At 35.6% G+C, this 13,997-nt stretch overlaps 1 long non-coding RNA gene across 1 annotated transcript in view; it reads left to right on the top strand.

Moving 5' to 3' along the window:
- LOC142340166 (uncharacterized) overlaps positions 1-13,997 on the top strand; it is a 42,452-nt gene that overhangs the window by 15,088 nt on the left and 13,367 nt on the right. The gene's annotated exons all lie outside the window — the stretch shown is intronic.

Below are 13,997 nucleotides of genomic sequence, written 5' to 3'. Positions count from 1 at the left end.
ACCCACCCCGGGGATACTCCATACCAAGTTTGGTTTTATTTGGACAACTCCTTGAACCGATGAAAAAGACTTATTTTTAAAATTCGCTAATCGCGAAATTCGCAAACTTCCGTACGAATAACTAACTTTTTCCTACGCAAGCTATAGCAAAATCTTTTTTCGTTTTACACTCTAGTTACACATGGGATACTCCATACCGAGTTTGGTTGACTTTGGACTAAAATATAATAAGCGAAAAAGCCGATATTTCCGATTGAAATACGAACTTTTTCTCTATGAAAGTTAGGCGAACCATCCTTTTTGCATTACAACCTAAATAGTACTGGTAATCTGGGATATCAATTTGGTTCACTTTGAACAACTCCTTGACCCGATGGAATTTTTATATTTTTGAAAATAGAATAAGCAAATAAGTCGATATTTCCGATTGGAAAACGAACTTTTTTCTAGGAAAGTTAGGCGGACCATTCTTTTTGCATTACAATCTAAATAGTACTGGTAGTCTGGGATATTAATTTGGTTCATTTTAAACAACTATAAGATCCGATAAAATTTAACTATTTTTTAAAATAGAATAAGCGAAAAAGTCCATATTTCCGATTGAAATAAGAACTTTTTTCTATGAAAGTTAGGCGGACCATTTTTTTGCATTACAATCTAAATAGTACTGGTAGTCTGGGATATCAATTTGGTTCACTTTGAACAACTCCTTGACCCGACTAACTTTTTTCCTAGGCAAGCTATACCAAAAATTCTTTTCTTTTTGTCGCAGAGTCTACCTACCCCGGGGATACTGCATACCAAGTTCGGTTTGATTTGAACAACTCCTTGACCCGATGAAAAAGATCTATTTTTAAAATTCGCTAATCGCGAAATTCGCAAATTTCCGTACGAATAACTAACATTTTCCTACGCAAGTTATAGCACAACTTCTTTTTGTTTTATACTCTAGGTACACATGGGATACTCCATACCGAGTTTGGTTCACTTTGAACAGCTCCCTGACCCGGTAAAATTTAACTATTTTTTTCAAATTATAATAAGCGAAAAAGACGATATTTGCGATTGAAATAGGAACATTTTTTCTATGGAAGTTAGGCGGACCATTCTTTTTGCATTACAACCTAAATTGTACTGTTAGTCTGGGATATCAATTTGGTTAACTTTCAACAACTCTTAAGATCCGATAAAATTTAACAATTTTTTAAAATATAATAAGCGAAAAAGTCGATATTTCCGATTGAAATACGAACTTTTTTAGATTTTCCAGTATGTTCTGGGTGTGTTCCCCTCCTCATTCTCTCAACCGAGCTGGGGACCAGCTACAGCGGAGCTACAAACAATTATAGCAGAATTGAGCAGAGCACTAGAAAAATACTAGGCTCGAAAAGATCTCTCCAAAACATATTGAAATAAGAACATTTTTCTAGGAAAGTTAGGCGGACCAATCTTTTTGCATTACAACCTAAATAGTACTGTTAGTCTGGGATATCAATTTGGTTAACTTTCAACAACTCTTATGATCCGTTAAAAATTAACTATTTTTTAAAATATAATAAGCTTTAAAATCGATATTTCCGATTGAAATACGAACTTCGTTTCTATGAAAGTTAGGCGAACCAATCTTTTTGCACTACAACCTAAATAGTACTGTTAGTCTAGGATATCAAATTGGTTCACTTTAAACAACTTTAGGATCCGATAAAATTTAACTTTTTTTTAAAATATAATAAGCGAAAAAGTCGATATTTCCGATTGAAATACGAACTTTTTTCTATGAAAGTTAGGCGGACCAATCTGTTTGGCATTACAACCTAAATAGTACTGGTAGTCTGGGATATCAATTTGGTTCACTTTAAACAACTCTAATATCCGATAAAATTTAACTATTTTTTAAAATATAATAAGCGAAAAAGTTGATATTTCCGATTGAAATAAGAACTTTTTTCTATGAAAGTTAGGCGGACCATTTTTTTGCATTACAACTTAAATAGTAGTGGTAGCCTGGGATAACAATTTGGTTCATTTTAAACAACTATAAGATCCGATAAAATTTAACTATTTTTTAAAATAGAATAAGCGAAAAAGTCCATATTTCCGATTGAAATAAGAACTTTTTTTCTATGAAAGTTAGGCGGACCATTTTTTTGCATTACAACATAAATAGTAATGCTAGTCTGGGATATCAATTTGGTTCACTTTGAACAACTCCTTGACCCGACTAACACTTTTACTAGGCAAGTTATACCAAAAAATTTTTTCTTTTTGTCACAGAGTCTACTTACCCCGGGGATACTCCATACCAAGTTTGGTTTGATTTGGACAACTCCTTGACCCGATAAAAAAGACCTATTTATAAAATTACTTATTTGAAATAACCGCAAATTTCCGTACGAAAAACTAACTTTCTTCCTAGGCAAGCTGTACCAAAAGTTCTTTTTGTTTTAGGCTCTAAATATGCAGGGGATACTCCATACTATATTTGGTTTGATTAGGACGACTCCTTGACCCGACGAAATAGACCTATTCTTAAAATTGAATTTATCAATTTATTCGAAACAATAGCAAATTTCCGAATGAAAAGCTAACTTTTTTCCGAGACAAGCTATAGCAAAAATGCTTTTTTTCTATGCTCTACCTACACAGGGGATACTCCATACAAAGTTTGGTTTGATTTGAAAAATTTCTTGACCATATAAAAAAAACCTATTTTTAAAATTACTTTTTTGAAAAAACCGCAAATTTCCGTACGAAAAACTAACTTTCTTCCTAGGCAAGCTGTACTAAAAGTTCTTTTTGTTTTAGGCTCTAAATATACAGGGGATACTCCATACCATATTTGGTTTGATTAGGACGACTCCTCGACCCGACGAAATAGACCTATTTTTAAATTTGAATTTAGCAATTTATTCGAAACAATAGCAAATTTCCGAATGAAAAGCTAACTTTTTTCCGCGAAAAGCTATAGCACATTTTTTTGTTTTAGACTCTAGCTACACATGGGATACTCCATGCCAAGTTTGGATTGATTTGAACAACTCCTTGACCCGATTAAAAAGGTCTATTTTTAAAATTCGCTAATCGCGAAATTCGCAAATTTCCGTACGAATAACTGACTTTTTCCTACGCAAGCTATAGCACAAATTTTTTTCGTTTCACACTCTAGGTACACATGGGATACTCCATACCGAGTTTGGTTCACTTTGAACAACTCCTTGACCCGGTAAAATTTAACTATTTTTTTTTCAAATTATAATAAGCGAAAAAGCCTATATTTCCGATTGAAATACGAAAATTTTTTCAAGAAAGTGAGGCGGACCATTCTTTTTGCATTACAACCTAAATAGTACTGGTAATCTGGGATATCAATTTGGTTCACTTTGAACAACTCCTTGACCCGATGAAATTTTATATTTTTGAAAATAGAATGAGCAAATAAGTCGATATTTCCGATTGAAAAACGAACTTTTTTCTAGGAAAGTTAGGCTGACCATTCTTTTTGCATTACAATTTAAATAGTACTGGTAATCTGGGATATCAATTTGGTTCACTTTGAACACTTCCTTGACCCGATAAATTATCTATATTTTTGAAAATAGAATAAGCCAATAAGTCGATACTTTCGATCGGAAAATGAACTTTTTTCCTAGACAAGCTATAGCAAAAATTCTTTTAGTTTTAGATTCTAGGTACACGTGAGATACTCCATACCAAGTTTGGATTGATTTGAACAACTCCTTGACTCGATGAAAAAGATCTATTTTTAAAATTCGCTAATCGCGAAATTCGCAAACTTCCGTACGAATAACTAACTTTTTCCTACGCAAGCTATAGCAAAATCTTTTTTCGTTTTACACTCTAGTTACACATGGGATACTCCATACCGAGTTTGGTTGACTTTGGACTAAAATATAATAAGCGAAAAAGCCGATATTTCCGATTGAAATACGAACTTTTTCTCTATGAAAGTTAGGCGAACCATATCAATTTGGTTCACTTTGAACAACTCCTTGACCCGATGGAATTTTTATATTTTTGAAAATAGAATAAGCAAATAAGTCGATATTTCCGATTGGAAAACGAACTTTTTTCTAGGAAAGTTAGGCGGACCATTCTTTTTGCATTACAATCTAAATAGTACTGGTAGTCTGGGATATTATTTTGGTTCACTTTGAACAACTCTTTGATCCGATTAAAAAGACCTATTTTTAAAATTCAATAAACTCAATGTATTCGAAATAATCGCAAATTTACGTATGAAAAACTAACTTTCTTCCTAGGCAAGCTATTCCAAAAATTCTTTTTGTTACAAAGTCTACCTACCTTGGGGATACTCCATACCAAGTTTGGTTTGATTTGGACAACTCCTTGACCCGATGAAAAAGACTTATTTTTAAAATTCGGTAACAGCGAAATTCGCAAATTTTCGTATGAAATACTAACATTTTTCCTAGGCAAGCTATAGCAAAAAAATCTTTTTGTTTTAGACTTTAGGTACACATGGGATACTCCATACTGAGTTTGGTTCGATTTGAATAACTTCTTGACCCGATGAAAAATACCTATTTTTAAAATTCGGTAATAGCGAAATTCGAAAATTTCCGTATGAAATACTGACTTTTTTCCTAGGCAGGCTATAGCAAAATTTTTTTTTGTTTTAGACTCTAAGTACAAATGGGATACTCCATGCCGAGTTTGGTTGGATTTGGACAACTTCTCGACCTGACGAAATAGACCTATTTTTAAAATTATAATAGCAAATTTATACGAAATAATTGCAAATTTCCTTATGAAAAGCTAACTTTTTTTCCTAGGCAAGCTATACCAAAAAATCGTTTTGTTTTACACTCTAGATACCCATGGTATACAGCATACGAAGTTTGGTTAACTGTGGACAACTCTAAGACCTAATCAAAAAGACCTATTTTTAAAATTACTTTTTTGAAATAATCGCAAATTTCCGTATGAAAAGTTAACTTTTTCCTAGACAAGCTATAGCAAAAATCTCTTTTGTTTTAGACTCTAGGTACACATGGAATACTCCATATTGAGTTTGGTTTGATTTGGACAAGTTTTTGACTCAATGAAAAAGACCTATTTTTAAAACTCGTTATTCGAGAAATACGCAAATTTCCTTATGAAAAGCTAACTTTTTTCCTAGACAGGCTATAGCAAAAATTCTTTTTGTTTTAGACTCTAGGTACACATGGGATACTCCATACCGAGTTTGGTTCACTTTGAACAACTCCTGACCCGGTAAAATTTAACTATTTTTTTCAAATTATAATAAGCGAAAAAGCCGATATTTCCGATTGAAATACGAACTTTTTTTCTATGAAAGTTAGGCGGACCAATATCTTTGCATGACAACCTAAATAGTACTGGTAGTCTGGGATATCAATTTGGTTCACTTTAAACAACTCTAAGATCCGATAAAATTTAACTATTTTTCAAAATATAATAAGCGAAAAATTCGATATTTCCGATTGAAATACGAACCTTTTTCTATGAAAGTTAGGCGGACCAATATCTTTGCATGACAACCGAAATAGTACTGGTAGTCTGGGATATCAATTTGGCTCACTTTAAACAACTATAAGAGTTGGGTTTGATTTGGACAAGTTATTGACCCAATGAAAAAGACCTTTTTATAAAATTCGTTATTCGAGAAATGAGATTTACCCAATGCCAAAATACCCAATTTACCCCAGTGCTAAATTAAACAAAACGACTAATTAATATTGGAAAAAATGTATAAAATTATTTTACTATTATTGTTTTTCAAGTAAAAATAACAAAAAATGTTAAATTTATGAAGATATTAGTAAAAATGAGCTAAATGCAATAAAAGCAAAAATTTGCAAACTTAAGCATGGATAGAGTCGGCTCCACCGTGCGGAAGCACTCATGAACACATTACTCTAATAGCACTTTACTATATTGAAAAGAGCACGTGCGGATGGGGTGGGAGGGGATAATAGATCTGAAACTTTCAATAAATTTTTTGCTATTGTGAATTTCCCCTGTTTCGCCCAAGTGATTTTTTGTCCACAGCCCCCCAGAAAAAAAAAACAAATTATGAGTTGGTAAGTTGTCTATTACCATATAAAAAAGGGGTTCTTTCCCATTATAGACCCCACTGAATTTATAGCCCCCACTGTTGAATATTCACCATGACTGGGGCGGGGCAGGTGTACTCTAGATGAGATGTCTGGGTAAGATGGGTCATCTCACCAGTAAGCTGCGGGGGGAGGGGGGGGGGGGCTACAATAGGAAAGACGCAAAAATTGCATGTGAATCCGGGGAGGAGGTAGAACAGATCTGCCGATGGATTCAACCCCTCTGTCACTTCATCTCGATTTTAACCATTTAATTTGTTCTTGTAATACTGAAACTATAAAACTATAAAAACTATAAACTACATGACGGCAGAGGAGTTTGAATATCATAGGACTCATCATGTAGACTTAGAAATCTGAAATATCATTTTCGGCTTTGAAGAGGATTGCGGAAGTTCACCGGCTTTGATTCCTGCAATTAGTTTACATCACCATTTTGTATAATGCATTGTATATTCAACAACGGAAAGGCAACCATCTAATATGAAACTTCAACTAAAAATATCAAAGCTCTTTAACAAAACGCCAGGAACCAACAAATAGTATAACAGTATAGATATTATAGTACGCCCTTATTGGGTACTGCTATATAGTCTATCAAATTCGCCTTGACGAGAGCTTTCGAATGATATAACCTTTCTATGGGTCGTACCGATGGGCTCTGAACGACTCGCTGTCAGGCTCGGGACGACTCGTTGTCAAGGATGGGACGACCCGTTTTCAAGGTTGGGACGACTCTGTCAGTCTTGCTACGACCCGTTCTCTCCGTTCCTCCGGGATGGAAATCGTACAATGCTCATTCGACCATCCGAACTTATTTCCCGTTTGCTATGTGAGCTTTTGAAACAATCGTATACGTTGCGGAAATTAAAATGTTCTATTCATGTCAGTTCAGGCAACGGAAGCAGGTGCAGCTGTCTTCATCGGTGTTGCCTCGCGTTAAGCATGTCACGTTAACGTGAGGCAACACACCAAACGAAATTTTCATACTCTGCTTTACAGTGAAAAACCATGAAGAGAGCATTTCTAAATTTTAAATTTAAAAAGAATATCATTGGAAAGCTGGGTTCATATAAAATCTAACTAAGCAATTGGCATTGAGAAATTCGAACGGCAACACATTTAAAAAAAGGTTTGCAGTGGGTTGGGGGGGTGGCAGTTATGGGATCCATGGGCCTAGTATGCGTCCGGTAAAGGCTTATATCTCGAAAACTACTGAACCAAATTTAAAAAATGAATGTTTTGGAATGAGCATGAACTGGGGCTTCAACCTAGGGCTAAAAAAGTTAAAAAATTCCAGGAACCAAAACTCGATTTCTGCCCTTCCGGCTGAAATTGGCCCATTTTCAATAAAATTTGGGAAATCGAAAAATTAGGCCATGAAACTGAATCGAAACATTTTGACCCTAATATAATCAAAAAGATTATTAAATGAGCAAAAAATGATGTAACATAGTTGTAAAAGCGACCTTTGACGAAAAAGTTATCAAACTAAACAACTTTGAAAATTTGAAAATTTTGCCAAAATCGACCCTGATTTCGGTCTCTACATTGCTCTCGCATTCTTTTGTTTGGAGATACTTTAAAAAGATAATAAGTTGGACGTTGGAAGCTTGAGCTGTTGTTTATTATGATACCAAAAACTTGTATGTTTTGTGCTTTTATTTGGGAGAATTTAGTCGAATTTCGACAAAAATGACCAATTTTCGCCCCTAAATTGTAAGTTCTTGGAAAATTTCGTACACAAATGAGCATATTTGCATTTATGTCTACACAAAATCAAAAAGCACATTGTCTCAGCTTTAAAATAAGCTATTATTCACTTTCTAACTCGTTTTTTTAAAAAAAGTTATGAAGAAACAAATTAAATTTAACAGGCAAAACCGACGAAACCGACAAAAACCGACAAATACCGACGTTTCGTACGCCATTTTGTCGGTATTTCTTAGCTTGGGTCTTTTCATAAATTGAACGATCCAAAGTTTGGATCGTAAACTTTTTCGGTCTTTCTGAGTCTTTTTATAAATGGAACGAGCCAAATTCTGTATCATATCGCATTTTTGTCTGTACGAGTCTTTTCATAAGCGGTTTTGATCGAGCACATGAACGCACCAAATATTTGAACGAGGTAATGTCTGGATCATAGGCATTTTTGGTCTGCCTGGGTATTTTCATTAGCAAAAATAGTCTGGATGGGTTTTTTTATACGGACTTTTGAACGAGGACCTCAAACTGGGCAATAAATATATATATGATAATTAAACATAATAGTTGTAATTAATGGTATGGTGTTTCTGCTCCTGCTCAGTTTTTCACTTTTGTGCCACTTACTTGCTCACGATTATTCTTTTCACTGTAATTAGCAGCCGTTTTCCTTCTCAGCAGGTTTAAATCGGTAACGGAAGACGCGTGAGATGCTTTCAAAAATCTGTTGAGTTTGAAAATTTTGATAGAAACGAAATAAATAAGCTCTCGATCGCAGTATTGGGTGCTTAAAAGATCCAACTTTAAAGAAAATGAGATTTTCAATTCAAATTGAAAATTTAATTACCCGGGCTTACCACCCAGAGTATTTCAGTACTGAAGCTGAGTATCTACATATCATCTGGTAAAACCAGTACTGAAACAGCTTATTTACATTTAAAAACTTGGTCACTATGCCAAGAAAAAAAACAGAACAGCTATTTAGACTGTTCAGAATAATTTCAATGTAAAATTAGTAGTGTAAAAATTTCAAAAAAGTTGAAACATGCTGAGCATGTCAGAAATGCATGCAAAATGCATGCATTTTGCTGTAACGACACGTTACCAGTTAAAACAGCTACATACATACTACATACTGTGTGCATACTGCTACTTTCACTGATACTGGGTATTTCGGGATCCGTCTGTGGCGCGTTTGTGGTGCGTTCGGGGTGCGTTCGGGGTGCGTTCGGGGAGCGTTCAGGATCACTTCATTCGAGGATTGTTCTCGACCTTCGGGGTCACTTAACAGGTGTAGTCACGATGTCCCTGGTCACTTTACAGGTGTATTTACGATATCCCGGGTCACTTTACAGGTGTATATACCATGTCTAGGGTCACTTTACAGGTGTATTCACGATATCTCGGCTCAATATACAGTTGTATTTACGATGTCCCGGGTCAGTTTACAGGTGTATTCACGATATCCGGGTCACTTTACAGGTGTATTTACGATGTCCCGGGTCAGTTTACAGGTGTATTCACGATGTCTCGGGTCAGTTTACAGGTGTATTCACGATATCCCGGGTCACTTCACAGTTGTATTTACGATGTCTCGAGTCAGTTTACAGGTGTATTCACGATATCCCGTGTCGCTTTACAGGTGTATTCACGATGTCGCGGGTCACTTTACAGGTGTATATACGATGTCTCGGGTCAGTTTACAGGTGTATTCACGATATCCCGGGTCACTTTACAGGTGTATTCACGATATCACGGGTCACTTTACAGGTGTATTCACGATGTCCATGGTCACTTAACAGGTGTGCTTACGACGTCTCGGGTAACTTAAAAGGTATATTCAAAGGGGGTGAGATAATTTTAGTGGTGGGGGTTAATTAAGGTAGGGGGTGAATTAAGGTAGGTGGGGCGAATTAACGGTAGTGGTAGGGGGAGTGAAAAGAAGAGATGTGATGCTGCCATTTTGCAATTGTTCAATGTATTTACTTCTATTCGCCCATATTGTAATTTTCAAATGTTGTATTTGCCGTTGCGTTTAATCTTTTCGATGTATATATTTTTCTTTTACATCGTCTTTTAAATTAGCAAATGTTGTCAGCCTAAAATACATTGTTTTTAAACCTTCGCAGTGCGCGCGCGTGTGCGTGTGTGTGCCTCTTTGTGTGTGCATATGTGCGTGTTTATGTGTGTGTGTGCACGTGTATGTATATGTGCATGTGTGTGTGTGCGTGTGTGCATGTGCATGTGTGTGTGTGTGGTGGGATATGTGGTGTGATGCAGAATGGTGTGAATATGCGTGTTGTGTGACCGACAATCAGCGCTGAAACAGGTTAAAAACAGTGTATTTTAGGCTGACAATCAGAGCTGAAACAGGTTTAGAACAGAATGGTTTCAGGCTGACAAGAGGTATACAATATTGTTAACTAAGCTGATAATTGTATGAAAATGGTAATGGACTGATCAAAATCAGGTTAAAAACAGAATACCAATTTTACTCTGAAAAATAGACTGATCGGTCTATATTTTGACATGTGCATAATATGTACAAGTGTAAAAATGGCTATATACAGTCTATGGATTTACACTGGTTCAGTACTGCAAAGCTCTGGATGGTCAACCCGGGAAGGAATAATTCTTTTTTAATATTTTTAAAAGCACTTTTGCTTTTATCAACAGATTAATCTCGCGCTGTCCATAGATAAACTGATTACCACTCAACTGAACAGAAAAAACACTGATATGTTGAGTTTCTTTAATATTCGTGAATTCAAAGATAACTAATTTTGATGTTTTTATAAACACGGAAACAATCAACGTCACTGATTTTGGTTGGAAATAAAAGCATTTCGATTTGTTTTTAAAATTATATTAATAATACGACTAGTGCTTCGTATGAAATGAAAATAAAAAAATATAAACAAAAGAACATCGATGCCTAATCAATTAAAAAGGGTTTCATTTGTTTCCTAAAAAATGGGACTGATAATACGGACGACTGGCGTGATTTAAATATTGTCTCTTTCTGCAACTAGCAATTACTTTTAACTTTGCATCGTCATTATTAAAAGAAATTTTTTCGAATTCGTCATGCAAAAAAACCGCAGCCTTCATTGATTACTTCATGCAAATGACGTTAGAGACAATGGTGTTACAGACTACTAAAAAGTTCCCAAATTTAGCTTACAACTTTTAAATGTTTAGCTAAAAACAATAAAAACTATAAAGTTTACAATGTCATTACGTTCATTTTTAATCATTTTTTGCAATGCTATCAAAAACGAATGCAATTCTATTTTCCAATGCAAATGTCAACGCTATTTTTCAATGCAATTTTTCAATGCTTTTTCAATACTGACTACTATATCGAAAAGCAGAAATCCTTGAGTTATTGTTTCAAAAAAGACATAAAGTTTTTCAAAAGGTTTTAAGGAATACAACAAAAGTACTTTTACTATGACTTCGACGAAAGTTTAGATGTTTTTGGAAGTTTTCCCTATAATTAAAAAGCAACTTATTTTATAAATTAAAAAAGAAAACATACCTAACATATCGAAGACTGTAGCCTTAGTCGAAACCAGTATGCTCTCTTTGGAGATATTTCCAGATTCTATTAAAGTATTCTATTGAATTTACCTTTCTGCAAAATTTGGAAATCAAAGCTCCCAGCACATTCCATTCTCTTTTTATATTAAATTTATTATCAAAAAGCAATAATTGTTGAATATTAACGTGCATGTCATCTTAAATAGAGTTAAAGGACAAAGTTTTTCAGTACGATTTGAGTCAATTGTGTTCTTCTGCTTCAGCGCCAGATAATTTTTATTACATAAACATTGCTGAGCATATAGCTGACTTTCCCAATTTTAGGTGATGCCACCGCACGTTGAGATGTACGATTGAAAGTGTCCTGATCAGACCGTTTCAAGTGCACACCGCATCTTTTTGCTCTCAAAATTTCAGGCCAGTTTTGAGCTCAAGATTGCTATTGAGTGTGATCATAAATGGTTCAAGCGCAACTTGCTCTCATCATAAACGGTTTGAGCGCAACTGGATCTGATCATAAACGGTTTGAGCGCAACTGGATCTGATCATAAACGGTTCAAGCGCAACTGGGTCTGATCAGAAACGATTTCGAACACAATTTGGGCTGGTCAGAGACAATTTCGAGCTTAATATTTGTCCGTTTTTGCATTTTGTTTACTGAGAGATGTTGGCTCTGCTGATAGGCAACAATAAAGCAGCCCTCTGATGAGAGACTCGTCTAAAATCCGATAGCTCTAATCAGAGCCAAGGGGTCCAGCTGATAGCAAAAGCTGGTCCCCTTTAGATGATTTTAATTAACCAATTAACTGTAGATCGAGAAATTTCTTATGGAAAGCTGTCTAAGTTCATCCATTGAGAAGGAAAAATACAATATAGGTATAGCTTTGAGCTTCTTTCACCGCTTAATGGTTAGCGGCAAATTATTTTCCACCGCAAACTAAATTTCCGTGAAAAAACTTCACGAACAATTAGTAAATGGTGAAAAAAGTTAGCCTTAAAATTTTGCTGTTTTTAGCGGTGATTTTTTTGCCGTGATTGTGGTTTTTACCGCAGATTTTACAACAGACCGCAGGTCTTACAAAAAATTTATCGCATTCACCGCCAGTCTCACGCTTTATTACACCTCGAACCGGGAGTCTGATCAGAATTATTTTCGTATGCTGGTAGGTCTGATCGGGAGCGCACAGAAAATGTCGAGCGCGGTTGAGTCTGATCAGAAGCATTTTTGGTCTGGGACAGTGTGATCAGAGGCGCATTTTCGGTACCCGGGTCGAGGTTTGGCCAAAAAATAATGTAAGATTAGCGGTAAATAGCATTGAAAAAAACTTTTTTCACCGCAAAGCGCCTGCATTTTTTAGCGTTGAATGCGGTGAATTTTTGCGGTTCATAGCGTTGAAAATTTTTTTCACCGCATTCACGGGAATTCTTACAAAAAAGAAACTGCCGTACAAGGGTTCGAACCTCTAAGTTATGCGTGTCACCAACTTGCTAATCCACTGCGGCATCTTTCACTTTATTCAATGATATTTCCTTTCAATATAAGATAAGCGTTGAAATTAGCTCGGTTGAAAATTTGTAAAATTTCGATTTTAGCGGTGAAATTTTTTTCCACTGCATTCTGACAATTCAACGTAATTCTATACTACGTAATTCTGACAAAAAAAATTTCTCACCGCTTAGAAGTTTTTTTCACCGCATTCATCGCATTGAACGCAAATCTTACACTTTTACTCAAATTCACCGCAAATCTTACATCTTTTAGCGATTTTTAGCGGTGACACCTCGACCCGGGTCGGGGACGGTCTGATAAGGACGATTTCGAGCGCACACATTTTCCACCGCAAACTAAATTTCCGTGAAAAAACTTCACGAACAATTAGTAAATGGTGAAAAAATTAGCCTTAAAATTTTGCTGTTTTTAGCGGTGATTTTTTTGCCGTGATTGTGGTTTTTACCGCAGACTTTACAAAAGACCGCAGGTCTTACAAAAAATTTATCGCATTCACCGCCAGTCTCACGCTTTATTACACCTCGAACCGGGAGTCTGATCAGAATTATTTTCGTATGCTGGTAGGTCTGATCGGGAGCGCACAGAAAATGTCGAGCGCGGTTGAGTCTGATCAGAAGCATTTTTGGTCTGGGACAGTGTGATCAGAGGCGCATTTTCGGTACCCGGGTCGAGGTTTGGCCAAAAAATAATGTAAGATTAGCGGTAAATAGCGTTGAAAAAAACATTTTTCACCGCAGAGCGCCTGCATTTTTTTAGCGTTGAATGCGGTGAATTTTTGCGGTTCATAGCGTTGAAAATTTTTTTCACCGCATTCACGGGAATTCTTACAAAAAAGAGACTGCCGTACAAGGGTTCGAACCTCTAAGTTATGCGTGTCACCAACTTTGTAATCCACTGCGGCATCTTTCACTTTATTCAATGATATTTCCTTTCAATATAAGATAAGCGTTGAAATTAGCTCGGTTGAAAATTTGTGAAATTTCGATTTTAGCGGTGAAATTTTTTTCCACTGCATTCTGACAATTCAACGTAATTCTATACTACGTAATTCTGACAAAAAAAATTTCTCACCGCTTAGAAGTTTTTTTCACCGCATTCATCGCATTGAACGGAAATCTTAC

The sequence above is a fragment of the Convolutriloba macropyga genome, chromosome 5, assembly GCF_964194025.1.
Source record: "Convolutriloba macropyga chromosome 5, txConMacr16.3, whole genome shotgun sequence".
Lineage (NCBI taxonomy): Eukaryota > Metazoa > Xenacoelomorpha > Acoela > Convolutidae > Convolutriloba > Convolutriloba macropyga.
This window is presented reverse-complemented; position numbering and strand designations above follow the sequence as displayed.